Source organism: Larus michahellis, chromosome 7 (assembly GCF_964199755.1).
Source record: "Larus michahellis chromosome 7, bLarMic1.1, whole genome shotgun sequence".
NCBI lineage: Eukaryota > Metazoa > Chordata > Aves > Charadriiformes > Laridae > Larus > Larus michahellis.
In genome coordinates this window covers 22,358,497-22,382,855 of record NC_133902.1, presented here as the reverse complement: position 1 = coordinate 22,382,855, position 24,359 = coordinate 22,358,497, and the positions used below count along the sequence as shown (strand labels likewise).

General features: G+C 35.2%; 1 long non-coding RNA gene across 1 annotated transcript in view; it reads left to right on the top strand.

Annotated features, from left to right (window-relative positions):
- LOC141746582 (uncharacterized) overlaps nt 1-22,746 on the top strand; it is a 120,494-nt gene extending 97,748 nt beyond the window's left edge. Inside the window, exons 4-5 of the long non-coding RNA XR_012588409.1 lie at nt 20,146-20,351; nt 21,828-22,746. This is a non-coding gene — a long non-coding RNA (uncharacterized LOC141746582). The remainder of the gene's footprint in view (nt 1-20,145; nt 20,352-21,827) is intronic.
- Nucleotides 22,747-24,359: the final 1,613 nt, after the last annotated feature.

Genomic DNA, 24,359 nt, shown 5'->3' with positions numbered 1-24,359 from the left:
AGTTACTTTTTTAGAGCTAAGTGAAAAATATCTGATTGTCTATTTCTATGATTTAGGCATTAACTTCTAAATGTGTATGTTTATTTTATTAACAACACCTATTGAAATTTCCCCAAGTGGTTGTTCCTCAGTTGAACATCAGATGTAGCAAACCACAGAAATGAGAGAGAAGGATTTTTTAATTACTTTTATTGCTTTTGACTAAAAGAGGGGAAATAGCAAAGGTTATATTTTTGTTCATTAATCATTAAGAATTAAATTGGCCTGAGTAAAACCATTTTTAATCCTTGGCTCTGGTCTATTACTCTGCAGTAGCTGCAGTCGTTTGAAGTAAATTGTCCATTAAAGCATGCTTCTGACTTCTGAAAAATTGCATCAAACTGCCTTCTCCAGGGAAAACACAGCCTTGAGTAGTTGAGTAAGCTTATTTTTTGTCAAACACATAGGTTGCCTTAATTCAAAGACTCACGTGCACACAGTGCAGCAGAAATAAGCAAAGGGACTGTATGTGGTCCAGTCAAGTCAAAGTGAAGACATTTAAAGCTTGTCATTTGTTTTATGTGATGGCACAGAATTGCCTTTTCACCCATATTGGTTTCAAACGCTTCTCAACTTGTAATAATTTGAATAACTGTTACAAATATGCAAATATACTCAGATAATTATCAGTCCCATCCTTATGTGTCTCGCCCATGGGATAATATCCCTTATTTTGAATGTGAAGGACTTAAAAAGGAGCAGAATTGGGAAGGGAAATGAAACAGCTGAGAAATACAGGAGTAGGACAGAAGCAGTCAGTTTTTTAAGCTTACAGTTATCCAAACAAAGTCACTGCTGGCTTTGAAGTCTGCATTTTGGAAACATACCATAAAAACATGAAAAATATTCACGTTGTTCAAGCTGTTATTTCACTGTAAAATTGACATAGCATTTAAGTTTAGGTTGCAACCTTAATCAGTAGACAGAATTTAGTTAGAATGCGCTATTATGAAAATTTAATTGTCTAATTTCACTAGTCTCTGTTTTGTCTCATTTCTATGCACGTTTAATGGACTAGAAGTCTATGTGTTTTTCCTAAGTATGTTTTTAAGGGAAGTTATATCAGTTCAGCCATTGCTCTTCCAGAATTTACTCTCAGGCATAATTACACCATGGCATCCCAGCTTTTCAGAATGGTTAGAATTGCATGAGCTTTGGTAGATAATTAATGTAGAAGAGGTCATCTGTGATTAGAGCTGTGAGGAGAAAAGATAACTCTTAAATATGGCACAGTTTGAGCTGAGAATGGACTGCCAAATCCAACAAGTCAGAATGAGTAAAGTTCTGGGATATGAAGGAGAACAGATTGATGTCTGTATTTTGAGCAGTTGCTAGTCGTTGCCAATGGATTGATCTTGGCAGCCACTTAAAGCAATGTGTGTCCTTTCAAGACAGGTGTCTTTCTTGAGTACGTGGGGGTTTCTATTTTGTTTGTTTTGTTTTGGGTATTTTGTTGTGGTTTTTTTTTTTTTAATTATTATTTGTGGAAGAAGGTTGCTCCTCCTTTTTGCAGACAGTGGTTTGTGTGCTGGTGGACTGTATGGAGCAACAAGAACAAGCTGTGTGACCCTGTCAGGAGGCAGAGATGCAGACAGAGCTTGATGGAATGATATACCTCTGAGTTTCGAAGCAAAGAAACTCCATGATGGTCTTGGGAGCAAGTAATAGAGAAAGGACAAGTGCGATTGTATTCTCACAAAAAGTTCTTACAGAATGTACTTAGTCCTGGAAAAATGGTTAGACAGTAGAATGCTTTCATATTTAATTCTCTATAACACATCCAGAAGAGAAGAAGCCTCATTGGCACATAATATACTACTTTAATAAGTGTTTGATAAGGTTGCTGAATTTAAGATCTGCTGTATTGGACAAAATGTGACAAGCAGTTAGTCTGGTTCTCATTGGACTTCAGTGAAAGACACAAAATCCTTGTTTTATGTCTAATTGGACTATAATGAAAGAACGTACTCTTGCCCACGGTTTCTGTCCAAAAGCATGATTGTATAAGCAGAGTGGCTGTGGTTAGACGGCACCTCTGGAGATTGTTCAGTCCAACCACCCTGCTTGGAGCAGGTCAACTGGAACAGGTTGCTCAACACTGTGGCCAGTTAGGTTTTGAATATCACTAAGGTTGGGGACTTTTGATAATCATGTGCTAATGCATACGGTTGTTTTTACTTGGATGCAATGCATTGCATTTCCGTATCTGGAGGTTCACAAGGTTTCTGTCTGCCTGCTTCTCCCGCCTGTAAATGTGGCTTTAAAAGGCAGTGCATCTATCTGATCTGTCAACCTCTCTTCCTAGTTTGGTGTCTCCAAACTGGCTAAGGAGTACTTAGATTCCATCGAGGTCAGTAGTGAAGGTAAACAATATTGACCCCTTGGGTACACTGCTAACTGCGTTCTTTGCTACCAATAGAAACACTTTGAATCCAGCTGTTCAGCCAGTTTTCAATCCAACTTACCTAGTTTGAACTTCATCAATTTGTTTGTGGTATTTATATGTTTATTCGTCACTGTTCTAGCAGTAGAGATCATTTGATGTACAAATTAACTGCCAGCTTCAAACTGTAGAGGCTGAAATTCATCCTCTACTTTTAGCAAGTAGGGGTAGGTGCCATTGTACAACAGTGTTTCTTCAACCCCTCTGGGAAGGAATTTTAATTAACGCTTTAGGTGACATTTGAGGAGTGTGAACTTTGGCAACTTCTTCTACATTTTCAAGTAGTTTAAACACATCCATACTGACTTGCATTTTCAAAAATCACACTTCAAATGTACTTAAATGTAACAGTCTGAGAAGCAAAAGTTGAGTATCAATAGTGGTGAAATAATTTTAATAGGCAGGCGTATTTATGTAGCAGCAAAGCTAGGGACTGAGCAGTTACACTGGCGTGTAGTGAAAAACCTCTGTTCTTAAAATATCAGATAGCGATAAGAAGTCGATGACTGTCCTGAAATCTTTTCTTGAATGCAGAAGGGGAGGTATCGAATAGATTCTTCTGTTTGTTTATATAGAGGATACAGTCTTTAAAATTTAAATTAAAGTCACATTCAATGCATTTAAGTTCTTATGTGTTAAAAAGGGTGAACAAAACTTTTGTCTCATTGAATAGCTTTAAAATCCAACTGAAAAGCAAAATACTTGTAATGGGAAGTTAGGAAGTTGGGAAACAGAGGCACAGATTTTGAAGTCTTGAATTCTTTCATTTTTGATGGTGTTGCTCTTAATCACTTCTTAAGCATTGGTCAGTAGCTCCATGACCATTCTACACACTAAAATGCACAGTATTCCTGTTTAATGTGGCAGCAGAATTTTCTAGGGCGAGGAAATTCTTGGAGAAAGTTGGAGTTGTCTGTTGGGGGACTTGAGTTGGGCAGGTGAAAGCTATTGAAAAGAATAGACTGTTCTTGTCTGAGGTTGTAGCTGAAAATGCATTGAGGTAGGCTTGACGATGCAGTGTATTGCAACGATTTTCATGAGGGAGCAAAGATAGGAAAGACCCTAAAACAAGGGCGATTATGCACAGGAAGGAAGGGGATAAACCAAGGAAGTTAAATAGCCACTTTAGTACTGGTTGTATTCTAGATCTTTGTCACATTACCAGTAGTGCAAGTGTATTTCCTAGTTCACTTGCTTAAGTTGTTTGCAAACCACTCACGCTGTGGCTTAGTGATAGAGTTGATAAAAGATATATCTATAGTTCTCCTTGGAAGGAGTGTTGCTCTTAAGTGAACGTTGTCACCTGCCTATAACTCAATTTTACACGTTTCTGCTAGTAGTAAAGAGCAAAAGTGGTGATCAGAAGGCTGGTGGTGTATTTTCAAGACATTAAAATGCTCAGTCTGACACAGACTAGCATTAATTTGGTATCTGTCCTTTTACTTTGGACTGTTGCTTTTGGGTTTTGTTTTGCTTCCCCTTTGATCCAGCTATGGGACACGATCTTTGCTGGTAAACACTTTTCTATGTCTCTGTTAGACTACATGTCAAGCGATTTCAAAAGAACAGTGTTGTTTTTCAGTTTCCTCACTTAAAAGTTAAGATTATTCTTATTGAAATATTCTATTCCAGTGGGCCCCATAGTGTCTTTGTAACCCTTAATTGTATGATTGGCATAAAAGCTACTTCACTCTTTTCAAGTCAGGAGTTATAACTTTGGATGCACACAGCCCTGTGTGCACTACTCTGCATGGTAAATCTATCCGTTTTCCTGGGCGAGGAAAAAGACTCTTCAAAGACTACTGTAGCAATGCTTTATTTTAGAGGGTCTGCAGTGTTTAAGAACACAAAGAAGACTTAAGGCTTTCTAGAAGAAACGGCTTATCAGCAATCTATGTTTTTAAAAAAGTGAGGTAAATATGAAGTTCAGTTCTTGTAATCTTTCAAATGACAACAATGAACCGCATAACAAATCCTCTTTCTCATACTCGTGTATACGTTATTGCACTGACTTGAATTCAAGTCATATTCCTATTTGGGCAAAGAAAGGCATGGCATAGACAGTAAGTATCAGCTGGAATATTGGAGAGAATAGACACAGTAGGCTTATTGTTTCTCTGACTAGAGGTTGTCCTATTTAATCAGTTCTTAAATATCATCTTTTCTGTTTAAAAATGTTATCAGTACAGTATTTACTTAGATTTGGTATCTAACGGTGCTATAATGATTAGTTTATATGAAAACATTGGAAATGAAGGTTCAAATCTGACCAAATAAACCACTTCTAATTCTGCTTATATAACCATCACCTAATGATGATCTTAACTTACATAGATGGGATCATAAGCCAAATTTGTTGCATTTTATTTATGTAAACAGATCTTTGTGTCCTTTTGTACATAACATTAGGGCAGAGGAACACTTGGATTAAAGACATTGCATTTGAAATGAGTCCATGAAGTTCTGCTTTGCTGAACATAGTGGTATGCTTATTATTCATAAAGTGTACGGTCAAGGCGGACATGGATGTCTTAAGTGTCTGGATTATTTGTGCAATAACTAGAATGGCATTTAGTGAATTGCTGAGAAATTCTGTACTCTAGTAATAAGCCATTTGTCTGATGGTCTCTTAATACATGAGTTAAACCACCAACTTATTTAATAAAAAACTATGATTAATTTTTTACTTGTAATGAGCTGTAAATGATCTACCATTAATACATGTAGGACAAGATACGTTAGTGCTGCTTCTTCACAGTATGGCCATAGTTAATTGCAAACCAGGTAGAGAATATACAGTAAAACCCCCACCTTTTTTTTTTTTTTAATAAGAATGCGAAGTTTAGGTTTATTGACATATTGTGTGACAGCATGAAGAAAACTATTTTAAAAAAAGCAATTACTGCCAAGTTCAAGGTGAATACTCAGGAACTCCTGTGCTCTTTTTCTAATACTGCATTTAGTAGGCACCATGCTCAAAATTGATTTGCCTTCTTTCATTGTCAATTTGGGGGGACTAAAATATGTATTATTACTAAAGTGACTTCATGAAAGTTGCAAAATGTGTAAGAAACTGGATATTTTGACTATTGGGTATGAAATTGAAATTGAAAACTGGGTATCTGCCTTCCCCTTTATTAACTTTTCTTAAAGCTTTTGCAGGACGCTAGTTTCAGTATAGGGAGATTGTAGCTCACCTGAACCATCTTGAACACAGGCAAAGAGCTGCAGTTTTTTAATCAACTGTAATATCAGGACTGTATTGCAACTTGAACATATGTATTGTGTGTCTGTATAACAAAATATACACATATTTTATTGGAGAATCAGGTTACTGTAAAGAGTGTTTAGAAGGCTAACAAATCATGCTATTTTTAAATTTCAAAACAAAGCTTTTATTAGATTCATTCATTAATTTATATTCTATGTGAGCTATGAGTATACAGTACCATGGAGCTGAGGTATTACAGTCAGCACTGATGGCTTTGGTCCTCAGTGTTTCTTAGTTTCTGAGGTCAAGGCAATGAAACTTGGGAGCACTCTTATAAGAAAAGGTTAGAGATGAAACAGGCATGGTTTCAACTTTGTGCATAAAGATTTTGTGCTATTTGCCCCTCTCCTAAGAGGGGGAGTTCAGCTGCTCCTGCTGATGCTTGTCATGAGAATAAACATGATGCAGAACAAGATAACAATGTGTTTTTCGGAGCCCTTGATGCAGTCTGAAATACTTCTGAAAGATGTTTCCCGAACTAGGACTTGAAACAGAGTTTTGGTTAAATGAATATTTATTAGTATTCATAGCTATATTGCCACAAAATGCAGTGTGATCCTGCCATGCAAGCCAGGGTTTTTCCAACCTGTGCTGTGCGTCAATGCTGCAGGCAGCTGGGCTCAGTTTGATGTAAGTAGTGTCTAGCAGTAAATGTATTCTGAATTCCTGAATAGGAGTCTCCCTATTTCATGTTACTTGATTTCAGTATTTACAGATACTAGTATTGAATCTTAAAAGAAACCCCAAAACTTTCAATTAAGAAAGATGTTATTTTAAACTTTCAAGTTAGGTATGAAAACTTTTCTACTAATTCATCTTCATTATGTAATACTCCACAAATAGGTAATTTAAAATGCATTATTTAGCTGATGTGCCAACCTCCCTTTTCTTGACTGAGTTTGGAATATTCAAGCATTTAATTTTTTATTCACTAGGAATAACTAGAACAGAAATTAAGCACATCACTCATTGATGAGAAATGGATTTTAAGAGTTGGCACTGGATGACACTATCTGTGAAACTAAATGTTATTGTGTGTTAATGCTTTTTAACTTGGGTAACTGCAGATGCAATTCAATGCTTTTTCTAGTTTGTAAAGGCTGTACCTTGAAAAGGCCTACTGGGCTTTCAGTAAAGGAAAAGTTATACTTCCAAAATTCCTAACGAATTAAAGCCTTAAATGTCTCATGGCTATTTGCATGTAGATATGAACAAATTTTACTTTGATAACTAAAATGATAATGCTAATCAGCAATGGCCTATAAATACAGGAAATGATCAGCCCCTTTTATACGAGTGGAAAAAAGTCAGAATTGGGCAGTTCCCGACTCGGTTGAAAGATGAGCAACTCTCATATATCATGCTGGCAACTCATTCAAAAAGACATTTCGTAGCTTGCAGGGATGATAGACTTGAGGATCTCCTAAGGAGCTTATAGGAAATTCGTGTCTATTTTTTATAGCAACTATAATCTGTATGCATTTGTAGCCTGTTGTACTTATTAATGTTGGTGGATGGTGCCCTGCGGTTATTCCCTGGTGCATTTCCCTTCTGAGACTGAAGCTTAAAGAGAATATTCCAGCAGCTTTGTGGTCCCCTGCCAGCTCATTAATTTAAGGAGTGCGCTTCCGGAGCTCACTGTAGGCAAGAGGAGTTTGTCTTATCACTGCCAAAACTAACTAAATAGCCACCTACCTATTGGTCTGTTTGTATCTTTGACAGTTCCATTTTTAAATTGCAGGCAGTTGTTCAGCTTTTGTTAAAGGTTATCTTTAAGAGAGTGAGGTAATCGTGTTTAGTTAACTCAATCATAGTGGTGATGGCAGATGAAGACTTTGCAATAAATTGAGAGCAGATAAAAGCTTCTCAACAATAAAGAGTAATAAAAAGACTCAGGGTGCTGAAGTGCCTCATATCGACAGCAGCTGATAAATTTTTTAAAAAATTTACCTTTTTAATGTCTCTGGAGTGCAGCGCTGGAGCTGTGTTGTACCATGACTGACAACTTGGAAGGCCTCTTGGTAAAGCATACAAAGAATATGATGGATCATGTATTATTTTTGTCTCCTGTAAAAAGAAGACTAATAAGAGTAATGATTTATTTATTTTAGTGGAAGTTTCATCTTCTCTCTGACCTTAGTGTATTTTGCATTGAACAGAATGATTTTCTGGGAGAGCTGGAGCTGACTGCTTTGTGAGGTTTGAATTAATCCTCTGCCAGTGCCATGTGATCACTTGTTATAACTACTTCTGTGCCCATGTAAAGGCTGGGGAAGAAGGGAAAGGAAGATAAGTGTTTTTGAATATATAAAATGCATATATGTTTCTTAAGAAAGAGACATAAAGTTGTTAGTGAATTGTTGTTAAATTAGAGAACGTTTACTTACGTAATGGGTGGCTTCCCTGATATGCCATGTTTTCTGTAGCAAAATAACGATAGTCCTAAATCTGTACAATAATACAATTAGGTTTGATATGCAGTAAAACAATATAAAACGTATACTATGGGTCCTAGAATAAAAAACAAGCGTGCACAAGGATGTTATTCAAAAGGGCTGCTAAACAGACAGATGAGAAAAATATTTAGATATTATATGTGTAGATATTTAAATAAATACATAGCTGTGTTTACTTAAAAGGAAAAATACATATGAGGAACTGTAAAATTGAGGTGGAGGCAACAGCTAAGACAAAAATCCTTCAAATTTTGGAACTGAATTTAGTAAAGAGCACAACTTATGTACACTGAAAAGTTAGGAAAATTAGGACATCTATGTATATGGCTTTCAACTTTCTTCACAGTTAAACTTTTCTAATTTTAATTATTTCATAAGAGCAGCATTTGAATGCCAGACTACAGAAATAGCCTTTGGAATCCGGGTGGGCAACAATAGGCAGCATCACGCAGTACTGGTACTGTGTTTTGAAAGAAACACCTGGATTTTCACCATTGTCTGTTTACATCAATCGCAAACAAACAATTCTGCTTCGTATCAATGCAGGAGGTGAGGAATCTGTTTCTGATCCTCTAGATGATGCTAAAGGAATGATTTGATTTATTTTTCCAAACCATCAATGTAAATGTAAAGATTTATAAGCTACTTCTGAAGCCTGTGTTATGGAAGATGCTCTAGAAACTTTATTATTGTTTTATCAATTCATTAAATTATTTGCAGGTGATGGTAAGGATTAACATATCCCTCTCATACAGACACGGCACCTAATATTTACTTGACTATTTTTTAAAATCATTAGCTGAAATGGAGGAGGGGGAGAAGAAAATCAATCCCTGCTTAATTCTTTGCAGTCAGTAAATAGATTTTTTTTTTTCACCTCTAGCTTCTTTCCCCCACTCTGTTACTTGTTTCACTTTTTCAATGTATCATATTTCCTTATATTTTCTCCTCAATGCAAACTGACATGCTGAAATAATAATTAGGCAAGTAGATTATATAGAAGAAATAGTGTCATTACGAGATTTTGGCTAACTCCCCAAAACAGTTGATGTCATGGAAACATCACCGATACAAGGAACTAATTCAGTTCGCCTCCAAAAAAAAGATCATATAAAGCATCAGGGCTTTTCGCGGCACAGAAAGTAAAGCACAAACAATGGGAAGACAGAAATTATTTGTCTGGAATATTTAGAATGATGGAAACAGTTTAGGAAAAAGAGCTATCAGGTACGATCTTTTTCCAACTTACTATTCACCTGGTCCTCACACTTACAACTCGTAATTTTGATTTTTGTCCACTAAAGACAGTGTGTGGTTTGGTCTTTTGATTAATGGGGTACGCATACGGACTGAAACTAGTTACTCTGCTGCCTGCCTGCCTTCTCTCTCCAGGTTTCGGATGGAGAATAATTTATATTTAATTTTCTGCCAAATTCTCTGTGTCTGCAATGTTATAACTTACTGATGGTTTATTAGTAATACTTGACCATAAGTATTTGACCATGTAAGAGGCCTTATCTAAACTGGCAAAAGTGAATTGGATCTAGAGCACATATAACCTGAGTTTCATTTGGGTACAGTCAGTGTGAAAATACTTCCCTTGTCCAATAATTTCCCACTTGAAGCATTCAAAACCCTTTATTACATACATGAATCTCAAGGGTACGTATCAAAACACCTTACCTCTAAGTGTTGTTATGCTTCAACTCCTATACAAATGTAAAAATATATTTTAATATGTAATACATATATAAATATATATTTGTAAAGGTGGGGAGAGAGGCAAGGAAGGAGAGGGTTGCAGTAAAAGCTTCTGTACTCCTGGTATTTGTTCTTGGTTTGAGGAGGAAGTCAGGTAATCACGTGTTTAAATAGAGCTTGGACATGAAGTATTTTGCAGTTCACAAGAGGGACCTCAGGCATTGCCTAGCTTTTCACATTTCCCTGCAGCTGTTTCTAACTTTGGCTTAGCTAAACAGAATTCAGAATTGGAAAAAAAAAAAAACAAACCAACCCCACCCCCTGAGAAAAAAACAGCTTTTCCCAGCTATAAACTAGACTAAGTTCCTTTTAAGAATAGTGAAATTTCATTTGTTGTCATGCTAACGTACCAGAATTTATAATCCTGTATTTTACCGTTAGAGTAAAGGATGCTTCACCTTTAATTCACCTTTAAAGGATTTGCTGGTGTATGTGTGGATGGAGAAATACCCTGGTAATTTCAGAAGAAACCTTCTCTGAAGACTTAAAACTCCAGGTTTAGAGATTTTTATGATTCCTTTAGTTGCTTGTAGACTTAAAGAAATAAACAAACAAACACCACCACAACAAAACCCCCAACTACGGGTTTTATTTAAATTCTGCTGAATTCAGTGGAAAAAATTCTGAGTTTTGTGGGCTTTGGGACTTGGGAGAGGTATTTAATTCACTTTAATTTTTAAGTTGTGTTTGGTACTTCTGTAAGGAACTACACTCATGGCACTAGGAATAAGACAGTTTTTCATTATGTTTTCTTTGAAGTATAAATTTCTGTAATGAAAATTGCTGAAATCAAGAATGAATAAGCAACTTGCTGCATCTGTTTGAAATTAATTCTTGCCATTTCTGATTATGCAGATTAATAGATATGTTTGAAAGCATTATGAGAACATAATGAACCTAAGATCCCAGTAGTAATAAAACAGTAGTTCTGTTTAAAGAATAATTTTATAGTTTATAGAGATAGCCTGTTAATTTGAAAGATTGCATTTAGCTGTGTTCATTTCCCTGCTGGCTGAATCCAAACTGTGAGCATTAATTAGTTACCAGTGTTTTGAAAGGGGAGAGTAATACTTAAGTTTATTACTAAATGCTTTCGAATACAGAATTTAATCTTGAAGCACAGTGCCAAATTTTCAATCTAACCTGAAATTAGTACTTCAAAAATCATACTAGTAAAGAAGTTTGAGGAGCTTTGTCATCTGTTCCAGGCTTCACCTGAGTGCCAGGTTTTCCTAAATGTACCTTATTACAGGACTGAGGACCTACAGTACGACTCTTTTGATTTTTCCAGGCCTATCCTTAAGTGAAGCGTCTGTGAACTGTCCTCTTATTGCACTGGCTTGGGAAATTGGAAAATATACACTGGTAGGGGCAGTATTGTAGATGAGTGAAATCCAATTTAAATAACTTCACACAAAAAAAACTCCATCCTTTTGCTTTAGTAGCCATTTTAAGATTGTTTTACTGGCTCTTACACAATGCTAAAACTTTTTTTTTCTTTGCTCATAGATAAAATTTTTCTTCATGTCCCTAAGTACCCTGCCCACAAGCATATCAACTAACATTCAATTACTGCTGTACTTATCTGGTGGTAAAACATTCAGTATTCTGTAGCCTACAGGAAAATGTCATAGACAACTGGAAAAACACAAGAATTAACTTAAAAATGACATGATGACTCATTAAAAAGATTAGAGCTGTTTATATTCAGAATTATGGAGTTTTAAAATAAGATATGAATGGTTGAGATAAAAACTAAACAGTGTAAAAAGGCCAAATCAAGATGCAATAACTGCTTTTATGGAATCAGAAAAGTAGAATTTTGTAACTGAGAAAATTGGAAGCGATTAAAAAAGCTGTAATTTCAGTATACTAATCAATAATTTACAAACAGTTTTGTGACTTCCAAAAACTTTGAAGTGTTTTAATCCTGCTTAAAGCATTGAAGAAAACGTCTGTAGTCTGAGGATAGATTTGTCTCCTGTGTCAGTCAGATGATGCTTTCATACTTAAATAATGTCACAGTTTCAGTTATCTTTTAACAACCCCAGTATATCAGACTGCATTTTAATACTTGCTGTTATAGTGACAGCTTTTCTTTTACAGCTCAGAAGAAAATGTTGTTGAATGAAGGACGTACTGGTTCTTTGTTTACTTATTAGTACTGGAAGACACGAGTGTGAAAGTGTGTGTTGATGAAATTAAAAATAATGTGGATATAAATATAATGAATACATATAATTTTAATTCAGCTGTTTCTCAGTTTCTCTCTACAAGAATGTCAAATCACTGTCACGTGATAGAACTTCATTTTACAGAGTATAGTAACATGTCCTGTATGCATCCCTTACCAGAGTGAAATTCAACGGATTTGCTTTTGTTCCATGTAAAAGCAATGGAACAAATTTCACTATAATGTTCTGTTTCAGTTGCCACCAGTATCAGCTTTGATTTCTCAGACTAAGGCTGACAGAATTAGTTGAGGGTCAGAAATTTATTTTTCATTTCTGATAACAGGTTTGTTGAAATTTAGTGAAAGCACTTGTACTTTTTTAATTGCATCAGTGATTAGGTGATTGGGTATAGGTGACTTCTAGCTACTGTGACTAAGTACAGTTTGTTCCCGTCTGCAGCAATTTCTCTTAATTACACTATTTTGTATACTATCTAAATATTTTCTGTCTTCCTTCTAATCTTTAATTGGTTTTAAGCTTAAGTGATGAAAGGATATTTGAATAAAAAAGAATATTGATGTGAAAATCCTAAAGCGCAATGAATGCATCCCTTTCTTGTGCCAAAATTGTAGCTTTTTAATATTAAACTCAGTTATTTATTGGAATCTTATTTGACAATTTATTAATTTATGTTGTATTTATGTGTATTTTGTAAATATGTATGCTGAATACATAGCATGTGGTCTTTCCTGTGGACCTTTTCTAAATGTTTTGAGTTCCCAATGACTTTTCAAGTCTTTACTCTTTCCCTATTGCAATATCTGATTAATTACATATTATGGATGGTGACAAATTGTAAGGATCCAAAGTAAGAATGTGGAGGTGAAAATATGAAAGCTGCACCTACAAAAAGGTTTTCTGTATCCAACAGTTAATATGATTACAGTATTGTACCCGGGCTGATGCTCCTCTTGCTACACACAGCTGTCTGCCTTTGAAAAGGAAATGTTCTGTCAAGATTTTCTTTTATCTTGACTTAAGCTGCTCTGTGATCTTCTGACTGAAAAGTCCAGTAAATCAGAGACACCTGTAATTTGGTATCTTTATTCTCTTGTTCTGTTAATTCCCCCAGTGAGCCATTATAGGATTCTAAATGCCTATGAAACAATTTCTTATTTAATGGTTAGCTATTATCATTTAACTATCACGGGCACCCTTTAAGTTAAACTCTCTTCACTTTTGATTGTCTGTCTTGCTCTAACTCCATAGTGCCTGTTGTTTGGAGCCTGTGATGTTGCTTACTATCATGGTACAGGGATGGCTTTTCATAGGTGTCAGTGCTAGTGAAAGACAGGTGCTTCTACAAAGAAGAGATGATATTCTGCAATGAAAAGAGACAAGTTAATGTCCTTTTCTTCTCTGTAACTCTTGTGTCATAAGCTGTGTCAGTCAGGCAGTAGATACAAATACAATAGTATGATACTTTTTCTCTATTTTGATTACTCTATGTCTTCGGCCTCTGGAGTATCTCCCAGGAATGTGTCATCTACACGATATAACTCAGGTCAAATGTTTAAAATGACAGTAAGGGCACCTGCGTTCTGAATCCAGATCTGATATTGTTCATATCCTTGTAGGGAGGAGCTCCTCTGAATGCAGCTGTGTCCCTTGGTGCTGCATATCCCAATTCCATCAGCATTTTTGACAAGTCTTCTTCCCCTCAGTAATAGGAGATATCTGTGGAGAGTATTCATAACAGTCTGATTTTAGGTGGCTGACTGAAGTCCTGGGAGTTTCCTCCTGGGCATATCTACTTCTTTCTTTAACTGTGTTAGAAACTATATTGGCTCCCAGTTTTGTGCAGGCTGAATGATGCATAAATTAGTAAAACAGCTTGGGAGCCTGGGAGCAGTGGAATGTAACATGTTAATAAAGCGTGTGATCACTTTTCCCCATAAAAACATGGCAGAGGCATATTCTATTTCTGGCAAATGTGTTGCCTCTCAGTTGGCTGGGATAATGGTCCAGAGGGTACCCCAGGTAATAGGGAGAAAAAAAGGGGTAATTGAGGTGCTGGAAGAATGAATGCAGAGGTACAGGAATGACTTATGACTGTTCTCTATCCAGGGATAAGGTAGTCCAAGGAGCAATATGGTAATGGTTGCATGGTGTCACGTTTACACATCACCTGGTAGATCTGTCTTTCTGCATGCATGGTAGCCCAGGGGGTCCACTGGGGTAGTTCTGAAGGATTTTTACTGTTACGGAAAATAACCAACTGGTAAGATGACCAAAGAGCCACAAAGTTGCAAGAATGCATTTGCCTATCAGGGAATGCTTTCTTCATGGGTTATTTAGACTTAAGTTCATTTTAGAATATATTTCTAAGCAGATTTAGAATACACTTTAGCTCATTGTTTTAGTGACCGAAATACTGGAAAACTGTTTTCATAGTAAATTGTTTGAAATAAAAAATATTATTGATTTGTTTGTAGAATCCAAATGAATTCAGTGCTGAACGTACATGTAAACAGAAGATTCTTCTGCTATATGGTCTCCTCACTGTATACCTTTCTGACAGGTGAAATACTTAACAAGGCCTATAATCAGATAGCAGGATAGCTTTTCAAGATAGCTGTGTGAAACCAATCATTGTCTACAAAGCTCCTGGATTTTGTATCCCCAGTTATTACTTTTTCCACAGCAATTTAAGTTCTCTAACTAATATGGTTACTATCTTGCCATTTATGTCCTTCTAGCTATACAAATTCAGTGTTGTAATACTGCTAATCTTTCCAATATGGTGCCATAGTTACATCTCTAAACTGTAAGAAAATGATGTATCTAGCTGGCACTGCTGAATGTCAGCTGTAGTCAATATGAAGTGTGAGTTAGTTACTGTTGATTAAATTGTAAAGAATGCCTCTGCTTGGAGTCAGGTGTCAGAGGCAATAACAGTCCTGTATTGCTGACTCACTGACTTCTCTGTGTTATTTAGTGGTCTGTCACAAAATATTAGCAGATACTGATTTGAAAAGCAACACACTGAACAGATTGTTCAAGGTAGGAAATTATTTCACGTTTGGGAGAATAAATGGGCTTTCAGCATTTGCAGTTTTGTGGAAACTAAATATAATAAATGCATTTTCTTTTTAGCTAGGAGGAACATTGCACTCTATTTTCATACAGTAGATAATCTTAGAGTGGAAAATATTTCAGTTCTCTAATGTTCTAGGAATGCCAGAAATTTTGGCAGGATTTTGTGACTTCTGTCATGCTCATTTTGAGCGTAACTTGGATGTATTCTAAAATTACATGTTGTTTTGAATATCCAGACCAACACTGGTATTTGCGTATCAGTGGTTGCATATGTGGGTCTGTCTATAGGCTTTTCCATATATTTATATATACCTTTTTAAAAAAGGGTGTGTCTGTTGGAGTTGTATATTCTGCGAATATGTCCATAAATTCAGAAATGAGATTCTATAGGGCTTAGCTGATTGTCTTGTGAGCAAAGCTCCATGAATTTTGTGGTTTAGATTTAGTCAGCTATTAATCCCAGTGATGTCCACATCTCAGAACCATGCCCTCCAATTGCTAAAGTTTTGTCACAGGTCTTCATGGTCATAATGGCACGCATAAGTTGAATAGTGTCATATTGCTCATGCCCTGCTCATTTTTGCTCACAGAAAGGTTCAGTATTTACTAGTTCAACTATTATTTAACAGTTTATTAAAAGTTAGTATTATCACTTTTGTCTAGATGAAATGAAGACATTACCTAATGGTACACTTATGTTATTGATGAAAACTAATACCTATTATTAATATCTATGTAAAATGTGAATATTGTTTCTTAGATTTCTGCTGTTGTTCTTGTGGCGTTTTTGTTTTGTTGTTTTTACTCACTGACTTCCACCTTCCAACATTATTAAGATATAAGGTGTTTGCATTTTTTCCCTGATATCTTCATTAATAAAACATTAAATAGTTCCTTAAAACCAAAGCTGTTAATTTCCCACTTACCAATAGCAACTGTGTGAGGAATTTCTGAATAATTTTTTAAAGTCTATTTTCTTTTAATATTTTCCATTATTCTGTTTCTTGCTTTATTTCATTTAGATTTTTTTCCTATGGCCCTATTTTTCCAGAGCATTCAAACACAATGTTGTCCTGAAAAAAACACAAAACTTGGCATGAAGATTAAATTAAAGAATGGCTAACTATAGACCGTTTCTCCTTTTCTTAAAGTTTTTGTTGTATATTTTTATCAATGCATATGTCATAGTTCTTGCATTTAAAATATTTTGTCTATGGATTTAAATATTTTAGAATATGAATTTAAGCGACTAAATAGAAGGACTAAATTGAGATAACTACACAATTCTGTTACTGAAAACAGTCCTCTTCAGTCTAAATAATATCAGTGTGTGATATAAAGCGTACTGGCTTATGAAGTTGTAGAAAATAGCAGATAAGTAATTCCCTTTAACGAAGGAATTTCTAAAAGCAGAATTGCAAATTCTTTTTACTGTGTTCTTTCCTGTAAAGGCCTTTACATGAGATTGCAGAAATAGACATAAAGAATCTAAGCCTCTGGAATGTAATTTTATTGAATGTGTATTGAAATATTTCCTGAAGTGAATGTCTGTTGTCTTCCTGGGATCGAGGTTCTTTAAAAAAGAAAGAAGGGGGGGTGGGAGGAGAAGAAAAGAATTTCCGATGATACTTCTCCAAGCATAACTTGGAATTTTTGTTTCTTTCATGTATTTCAGGTATGTATTTGTCCATATTTAGCTAACTAATTTTTTTTTTCAATAAAAAAAAGAGGAGACATGAATAGCTGAAGCTAAGATCTAGGTAACCTGTATCTAGTAACCTGAATATATTTGGCAACATAAAGCCAGTTGCAGTTACTAGTATGAGGTAAATAGTAAAACATATAAGTAAAGATTTTTAGGGACCCTTCTCCATTATGTTCTCCTAGTTTGCAGCAGTCTGCAGTTTAGGGATTTACGGAGGAACAAAAAGATTGCATTTGAGTGTATACAGTGAATTTAACTGCTATTGTCTCTAAATTATCTCCTGAACTGGTTAAGATCATGTGTGAGACGCTGTTAGAAGATAATATTTTCCTTGTAATTCCCAAGTAGGAACATTATTTATAGAGTATTCGTTACCAAAGCCATGTCTATTGGCAGGTATGTATAGGTGTATTCTATAGCAAGCAGGGTAAAAGGGGGATTTCCTTTTCTTCCACAACTGATGAGCAAAGAAAGCAAGTCAGAAGGACAAATGAGGGATGTACGTTTGACACAATTTGATACTGGAGGGTGTTTGCCAAGCTTATGGGGTATATCAAATTTGTTGCACTTAGTTTGTTTCAGTAAAGTGAAAGACAAGGGTCCTCTTCTGTTAAAAAGCTTCAGATATGAATGCCAATAACTTTGCAGTTGATCTGATCCTAACATTAACTCTGGGGAGAAATTCAATCTTTTAAAAGCATTTCTGTATTTGATTTGGATAGATTGGACACTTGATCTAACAAAATAAGAGAAAGAACATCAAAAAGTTTGCACTGCAAAAGCTATTGGACTCTGTAAATGTCAGTTCAGTGGTGAAATTATCATGTCTCTACACGGTATCTATCCCAGACTGCTTATGTCCTTTGGTACAAAATTCTACTGAAGGAACTGCCTGACAAATGTTTTGATCAATCTGTGAATATTAGTGGCTTATATCCATTTTCTAGATCAGCTGCTGGAAGGCGTGAAAATTGCAAACTGAGGAAAGCATAAACAGTCTGACAGTTTCTCTTGCAGAAGCCAGCAATACATATATCCTCAAACAAATATTGCATAATCCATAAAAATTACTAGTGAACTGGGCCTTGAGCTCCTGGATTTCACGGGAGTTCAGAGCTTTTCCAGGGATAATATGTGCATACAATGATTGTGTACAGTGTATCTCTGCATCGTTAGGAACAAAGTTTGTGCTTTACCACCTTCCTCCTTCCCCAAAAGCAAGAAGGATAGCTGTGAACTCTTTACTCATAGGATGCAGCTGGAGGAATTTGCTGTATGTTTGAATCATAATGGAAGCAAACTCAGGTCTGTCAGAACAATGGCTTATATGTTTAAAACGTGGGAGTGAAAGGAGAATATAGTAAGGAACATTCCCTGCCTCCAGGCAAAATGACCTGTGTCTAATTACTGCTAATATTTAATTACAATGTTCAACAGTCTAACTTAAATGAGTCGATGATTGCTTAACATATTTTGTGTTGAAAAGCTGTCAATGGCCAATCCAAGAGACGTAAATTACGTGGTCAAGGACTAATAGAGTTGTGAAAGAGCAGACTTTTCAATTCTTAAATCCTTCTGGGTAAGTGGTGAAATGATATACCGCGACTAAATTGTGGAGGTAAATTCTTACTGCTAATAGCTGACGCTTTCCACTACTATTGAGTGTATTCAGAATATCTTTTCAAGGGTTTAGAAAGGAAGTTTCTCTTAAGGATCATGCTGTTCCAGCATTATTGATATCTATACAGCATAGATGCTATTATTGACAATTGCTTAAAAATTAAACACAGAATGTAATTCTGTCGACAAGGAGGATAACAGTAAGTTTGCCAAAGAACAAATGTCAGTGTAATTTTCACTTCATGACAGGAAAAATTGTAAAAGAAATGGTGAGACCCAGAATGCCCACAGTCAAAAGTATGCCTAAGTACCAGTTTGGCTGCAATAAATATATGGCCTGGCATTCCCCAGTGAGAGTTTTGAGAAGCTGTTGTAGGCTTTTTTTATATATGAATATCTGTGTATGTGTCTAGATGTAGGCATATGTATTTTCATACAAGTAAATACAATTTAATTTTTTATTCTTAACTTTTCCGTATCTTATAGCTATACATAGTTCCTAATTTCATAGGTTTTGCTATTCCCATTGTACTGCAAGTTTTCTCAAAGCAGAGACTGCTGTACTGAAGAGATACAAGTACTCATCTCTGATCTTTTTAAAAAAAATGTTTGTTTGCCAAAACACATGCTGAGCATCATGAAACTTATTCAAAGCCTTCTCAGTCATACTCCTTGGAGTTGCTAAGCACTTACACATCGTACAAGGCCTCACTGGAGTTTACAGAAGTTTTTTTTCATTGTCTTCAGTGTATTTTAAATCAGGCTGAAAATGTTGGTGGGTCGCAAAAGGTATTAATACTTCTAGCAAGCTTCAATCTAACAAGTGGTGACCATAAATAAATAAAAAAGGAAGGAGGAAGTTTGTAGGCAAAATGCAGAAAAACTTAATTTGCTTTTCAATTTCTAAGCTGTTTAAATTTTGCATAAAAAGTTTTGGAGGTATAAATCTCTATTATCACCTTAAGATTTATTTGCCTCATTATTGGTTAGGATATTGAATACACATAGTTTAATTTAAAATTGGCTGCCTTTAACAATAGAATTTTTGAAAGACTTTAGTAATGTCATAATGATAGATAGCATTAATTCAGTCAAGAATGACCTGATATAGTTATCTATAATTTACATTAGCAATGTTCAACTGACAGTAAATTAAATTAGTTCTTCAATTTTATGCTCCTAACATTTGAAAAGCTAACCTCAATTTAAAATCAGTTTGCATTATTTTGAATATCAGATCTTTAATGTCCTATTAAGTTCTTATTTTCTCTCGTATATGGTTGCTTTAGGTTTTTTGCGATGTGTTTGTGCAATGGTGATCAATAAGCAGCATTTGCAGGTGTGTTTGCATAGACTTTAAGGATCTATGTATTGAATGTTAATCTATTCTGTTGAACATAACACTGTAAAAGTGTGATTTAGAACAAGCAGTCTTATACTATAAACCATGAGGTTAGGTTGTTTTTTTCTCTTCCATGTTCACAACTACCTAGAAACACCCATGGCTGTAGGCAATTAATTTATAACAATAGTATTGCATTCTCTGGTTTTAATTACCCTGGTTTTTTTTTTTTTAGGAATGCTAAGTATACCTTTACCCCATCTTTAAAGAAACCTGATTATTTGATTTCATTAGCATGGCTCTAAATCACAGTTGGTGATAGAAAGCTGGAGGAAAAGACCAAGGACAGAGAAAGATTAAAGAGCCTTGGAGTAAAACCAACCAAGCAAAGGTGGTGACTAAAGTGGAAGCTCACTCTGGAGTCCAAGTGCTCCATTGCAGGTTGGTTTTTTTTGATTCATTCTGTGAAGCTGCATTATCCTTTTGCTATATATATTCAAATGCATTAAATAAATTTGGACCCTAGAGCATAAAGGAGTGGACATTTCTTAGGAGTAATTTCAAGTGTGACTATCGCAAACAGCCTGCTCAGAAAATTAGCCCTGGTTTTTTGTTTAGTGTATCTGATGGTTAAATTTGTGAGCACTTTTGGTCAAGCTGATTCGTGATACAGTTCCAGTTATTTAGTAACACTGCATTAGCTGCCATTTGGCAACTAGATCGAAAAACTAAGAAATTGATGATATAAACAGAAGGTCCGTTCCCAAAGCTGGATGAAGCTCTGGTGGTAGAGCTTCTGTGGGTTGAATTTTAAACATAATGTAGCTAAACCTCAGACGTCATCTGTGTGTTAGTGGATTGTATCCACCAACTAGGATACCACATCCAGGCTCTGTTGATGCAATCGTGCCTTTCATTGGTGCCATTCCCTGTCATTTTGGAGGATATCTGAAAGTTAAGGTATAAGCAAGTATAGAAAACTTTAACTTTTGCATAGACTTAAATTACCCTACTTGTCTGCTGTTTTCCCTTTAAAGTAGGGTAATTAGATAGAACTGGTCTAATCAAAATGGTGTAAAAAGCATGACTTCAAATTAAATTGAAACTTGTTGCAATCAGGAGATGCCCTATCTTTAGAGAAATGTAAAACATGTTCCTCTTTCACTGTCTCGTTGTCTGTGACCTTGCCAAGGAAACAATAAGATTTGGATTGTATTTACTTTTTTCTTTGATGCAGTTGTTAATGCCGTTTTTTCATGCTCTTGTCATTCTGTTATACTCCAGAGGCCAAATCTCAGTTCTATTGAATAAATGTCAAAATGCTTTTCTACTTCAGCAGGATTAGGTTGTTCAATACAAGGCCACTCCTCTGTAGTTACAATGGCCTGCAAGATCCATAGTAAGAATCCCTAAACAGACATATGAATTTCCAAATTTTCATCCAAACAGAAGACAAAGCATAGGTTGATTTCTAGTCCTCCTGAAGTAATTGTCAACCCCCCTCTGGACTCAGCTTTTTACCTATTCGTTTATATTTCAGTGAAGTTTACTTTAGTTTTTTATTAATTGAAATATTGCATTTTAAAAACCTAATCATGAATAAGGGGAGAAAACCTGTAAATACTGTGCAGTCAACGTTTTCTCAGCTGCTGTAACTCAGCGTAGGTGCATGGAACTGAGAGGGGCACTTCATTTAACAGTACTGAAGAATTAAGCCATGGAAATGATATAAAATGAATAAGAATTTTAGAATCCTAACCTGAGGAAATGGAGTTAAAAAAAAAAAAAAGAATTGCTTCTGTGAAAGGATAAGTGGTACATCCATGTATGTGGTAGTTGTGTTAATGAAAAGCATCAGTATTTGAAGCTGGATGATGTAATGGAAAAAGGTAGCTCTATTTTTTTCTTTTTTTTAAGCCTGCAAAACTTCCATGAATTGAAGGAGGATAAGAACTGCAAGTTCACAATATCTCCCTTCTTACCTGCCGCTTCTTAAGATGGTTAATAAGATTCCTGGTATTGCTCATCTGGAATTCTCACGCTAATGGTAGACCACAGCTGTAGTGGCAGAAGGGCTAAAATGCGCCCATTCAGCCAAATAAGATGAAGCAGCACTTGTTGTGAAACTGCCAGGTGTTTCAAACAGTTGCCTATAATGCAATAGTTTGTTAAACTCTGTATATTATAATTTACTTAACATAATTGCTTCATTAGATGTTTAGACCAATTAATTTGAAATAGACTCCACTCCTCTGTTAATTTTTGACATAAGAAAAACTGTAATTGTCTTGCAAATTAGCAGGATTTGGAATATTTAATCTATAGTAACTGCAAAATGTTTTGCCTTTAGCCTTCCATAGAAAATGGACATTGAATAATTTTGTCATGTTAATTTATCTTAGGAAACTGAATGACAAGATTCTGAATTTTAGTCATTTTATAAGCATGTAAAATACTATGGAATACAAGATTCATATAGTGCAGATGGATTATTACATATGTATAGACCATTTCAAAACACTTAAATTTTTTGCCACTTTTATTAGGGATGGTTGGATACATTTTTAAAAAAAGATTGACTCGTTTTTACCAAGATGGCATTAGTTTACATGTCCTAAATATTAAGACAAAATTAGGTTTTCTACTTTTATTTTAACTTTTCATGCTGTTTGTGCTAAGGCTTTTAATACTACTTTATCATTAGAATTTGTTTCCCTTTTCATTTGACAATCTCTGGATGTTACCTCTTTGCGTGCTAGTTTAAAATCTTACATAATTGTAACTTATGCAGCTTATTACTCTATTAAATTAGAAAGATGCATTTAGATTTTTTTTTAAGGAGTCTTCAATGAAGCAGTTGTAAAGCCTTTTTCCGAAAACAACAAATAAAAATTTGAGGCAAGATTGCTTTGAGTTTTGTTTTATGTTGCTTTTTTGGAAATGAAAATAGAAGAGCAAGAGGTTATTGCTAATGAACAACCAACTATTATCATAAAAAGTGCAATATTTTTTGCTTTTTGATGAAAACACTTTTAGAAAATAAAGGTTGCAGTTCAGTACTGTCTTTTATAGGATGCTGTTGAACAAGCTAAATATTTTTCTTATTTGCAGACAATAAACTGATGGACTAAGTTTAAGAATTACTATGCTTAAAATTTAGGATTTGTTTGACTGATTTTCTTATTTTTAATCTGAGTTGGACTGCTTCTGTTTATTTCTGGAAGTTTTGGATTTAGCTTAAGGGTATTACTTAGGGTAGAACTTCAGTAGAAGATACAGATTCTGATTCTGTGTTTTCTCCATTAACAAGAGTTTGTTTCCTGCATTTCCACACCAGTTTTTGGTCTGGGCAGCTTCTATTTCCGGTAATGCCACTAGGTTTCTACTTGGGAAGTTGCCTCTTTTGTTGGCTATTTTCTGGATATTTTCTTCTCTTTCATTGCATGTTTTTAGAATTTTATCAGGGTTTCTTTATAAGAAGCACTCAAACTAATTACATCTTGTATGTATGCAAGAACTAGTTTGTAGTATTTTAAACTGCAAAAGCAGTGATAGTGTTTGTGGAAATGGAATTTAACTCACTTGGTGGACTTGCATATGCGTCTCTAAGCAGTTATTGCAATATCTTATCAAATTCACAAACAAGAAATAAAGCTTTTTCTAAATAGATGTTTTATGAAGAAATCTTAAGAACTGTTTGCTGGGAAGTTGCCTAATCACTGCATTACCTGCTGAACGGCAAGGTTGTGTGTGTTTTGAACTACCTGGTGACACTACCAGGGAACAGTTAAAATTACTGCTTTTGCTAATGCAGGTAACTTACTGGGCAAACTTTGAATATTGCGCAATTTTTTAAAAAGAGTACTGTTTAATTGTAGCAGCTTGGAAATGTGAAGGATGTATGTGATGAGGTCAAGCATTTGTTCAGCGCAGTTATGGTGCAGCTTTAGGGGCAAGTGAACTACATGTTGAACTACATGTGAAGAAAAGCAGCAGCCTCGAAGGCCTGTTCTTCCTAAATGTTGTGATTTGCAATTGGTGTAGTCCATGCAAAGTCTATGCAGCAGAGCAATGCTAACAATTAGAAAAGTAACCAGCCTATAGAATGATTTCTGAGTCATTTTAAGGTGAAAATGTTGAAAGATTGGATGATTTTCTACACAAAATTATTTATACATAGACTAATAGTTATTCGCATTCATGATGAAATCAGTTCTGAAAGCTGAAATAACTGTCACTAGCTTCTGATTCATTTGAAGAGTACCTTCCTGCAGCGATTGTTAATAAAACAGTTGAAAAAATTTTACTTCAATCTGGAGTGGACCTTAGCTGTCATGGGTGGTGCTTTTTTGTTTTGTGGGGTTTTTTTTGTGTGGTGGTTTTGTTTGGTTGGTTGATTTTTTTTTTTTAAACAATGCTAGAAATAATAATTAAAAACCCTCTGTTAAA